The following is a 2927-nucleotide window of genomic DNA, read 5'->3' as shown; positions in this document are numbered from 1 at the left end:
TTTGCTTTCTTTTGCTGCCTAGCCCCATAATGTTCCAGGTTGTGAGCTTCATAATAAAGTGTTTGTAAAAGAGTAATTGGTAAGATCTTTCATCTTACCTGAATTGATCAGGAGTTCCCCACATTTTGATAGGAGATCATTCTGTCTTCTTCTTCCTCTTTTCTTGCCTAGATTTTTGGTGGAGCATCCTGGTGTAATCTCCATCTGTTTGACCCTTTATTCTCCTGGATATCATAGTTCCATTTGACTCCTACAACTTTGTTTGGGATCTTCTGAGGTAGAGTTGTTGCACTCTGTCAAACTTCTCTTGTGGCAGAGAGTCAATCCCTTTGTTTGTTCCCTGTTCTAGAAACTGCTCTAGTTCCAGGTTCTCCCTCTCAAGGATCTCCTGTAGATCTTGGTCCTCCATTCCTCCTTCACTTGGGGTCATGTCTTGGTCTTCTCCAAGTCCTGTATTGTTTAGTGGGTCCTCCTTCCTTTCTTTGTCTTCCTGTATGATGTCCATGTTATCCTCTCTTTCCCTTTCTGTTGAGGTGTTCCCCATATCCTTACTCTTTTCATTTTTTTCCCCTCCTCTTCTAGAATCTCAAAACTGTTGTGACTTGGTAGGTTGTTCTCACTGGGTTTCTTTTGGTGCTTTTTCCCCCCTCCTTTCCCCTTGCCTACCACTTTGGTGTAACCTTCAGGGTCTTTACCAATGTTGCCTTTCAGATTATTCTCTCTTTTTTTGAGTGGGCATTCTATGAAGAGATGCCCATGTTCATGACATTTGCAGCATCTGAATGGGATGTGTTCATAGTCGACTGCCTGAACCCATTCCTCATCATAAACTTCCAGGATGACCTCATCCGGGAGTGCTCCTGATAAGTCCATTTCTATGCATATGCGAGCGAAGGATGTGTATTTACCTCGCAGAGTTGCCTCTGATATCTTTATAAAATGTCCTAGTTTATTACCTATAGCTTTTAAGGATTCTGGCAGCCAATAATCTAAAGGTAAGGAATATAGTCTAATCCATACCAGAACCGATGTGAACGTTTCTCACTCCGGTACAAAGTTCATCGTCCAAGGTCGCATGTAGAGACCTGCGGCAGCAAAGAAGTAAGGTCCTCCTTCGAATATTCTGTCTTTATCCTCCAGGTTCTTGAAAACCACAGTGAAGAAACCCTTGGATCCCAGATGTATAGTTATTTCTCCTTTTGGTTTCCAGGTGTTTCTTATCCAAGTGTATAGTGTTTTCTCTGTGGGCTAGATGCCCATGAACTTGCATATGACTGCATAGGTTGCCATGTGATCTCTGTGCTCCTGCAGAGCCGAATCATTTAGGACCACCTGTGGTTTAATATTATACTTGGGCTTGCAGGATCCTGTTGTAGTTCTGCTCTCCAACCTCTGATCTCTGTCTCCTGCTTTCGCTTCTTCTCAAGCCTCCTCGTGGGTCCCTTTCACCTCCTGGGGTCCGTTGCCTTCCGACACTTGTGTCTCAGTGGTTTTTGTCTCTTTCTCCATGGAATTTTTTTTTTTGTTCTGACTTGTCCCTCTACCTTTGTTCAAGACCACATTACTGTAGGAGGGAGTGGAGCTCCCTCCTCCTTGTCTCTCCATGGTTACTAGTTTGCTTCAGTCGCCCCTTGTTTCAAACCCTAGCTTCCTCTGCTCCTGCCTCCGCCTACTGGTCTAGTGGTATTGTTCAAAATGGTTAATTACAATTGCTAATGAACATGAATAACAGTTGTTATTCATTGAGAAATTACATTCAGATTCAAAGGAAATAGAGGATGAGATATTTTCACTAAGAGTAAAGCAAGACAAAACCACCTAACTTAAGGAGTATATTGAACAATGGATTAACGATGATTTTTTTAATCTTAAATTATTTCCCCAACAATTAGATTAATATATATGCAAATCCCAAAATATAATCCATCATTTGATGCTACAAAATAAAGAGGACTCATTCCACAGTTATCCTTCTGCAATTTTATTGAGTATTCTATATTTTACTTGAAATAATTCTCCTTTCTTTATCCATGTTGTTATACCACCCAACTTTATAAATTGTGTTATACATTTGTAAAGCCAATCCTTGATTGCATTCCTTTCATTTTCTTCTAGGATACTATATATGATTTATTGGACCACATGATCCCATCCCCACTCCTTATGGATGAATTCATTCAAGTTACATTTAAGTATCAAGAATTTTGTAGAGTGCTTTAGGCACTTGCTCTATTTGAACTTAAAGTTTGTAATATTATTTTTTGACTCTTACAAAGAGTTATTTCCATGAGTACATGACATTTGTGGTTTGATATACTTTTAATTATGCATTGATATCTAGTGAATTTTATCCTGTGACTCTTTATAATATTGAGTTAATGAAATAATTTTAGGTCTCTCTGAAATATCTAAACTGTTCTTTAGTTTTTCCCATATATTTGCTTCAAATGTGTCTTCCTCATGAAATTTGAATGAATAGGTACCTAGTAATGAGTCATAAATGCGATACTATTTACATCTTTTATTTTTCTTTAAGATCACTTGGTCCATGGTCACATGTGAATATTTTGAATGTTTAATTTCCCATTTTGAGTTAACCAAAAAATAAGAGTGTGTGAAATAGAAGTACCACCTCTATATAAACACGATGAGAAATTAGATAAGTTAGTAGGAGGTTGAATCTAGTTCTTCATAGGGAAAGTGATCAAATCCTATAGCCTCCCTCTAAAATGCAATACTAGTTGAGTCTCTCCCACCACACCAGTAGAGAGAGCTTGTCAAGAAATATATGTCCTAGATGGTGGTTGGGATATGGATGTCTTGGATAAATAATTCCTTGATCTATGGATCTTAATAAATCACGATCCATATAAGGAGACTCATTATCCATCATCAATGTATTCTCAATATTTAAGTAATCCATATGA

Source organism: Pinus tabuliformis, chromosome X (genome assembly GCF_031772625.1).
Source record: "Pinus tabuliformis cultivar Carrire ecotype Pingquan chromosome X, CPIR1, whole genome shotgun sequence".
Classification (NCBI taxonomy): Eukaryota; Viridiplantae; Streptophyta; class Pinopsida; order Pinales; family Pinaceae; genus Pinus; species Pinus tabuliformis.
This window is presented reverse-complemented; position numbering follows the sequence as displayed.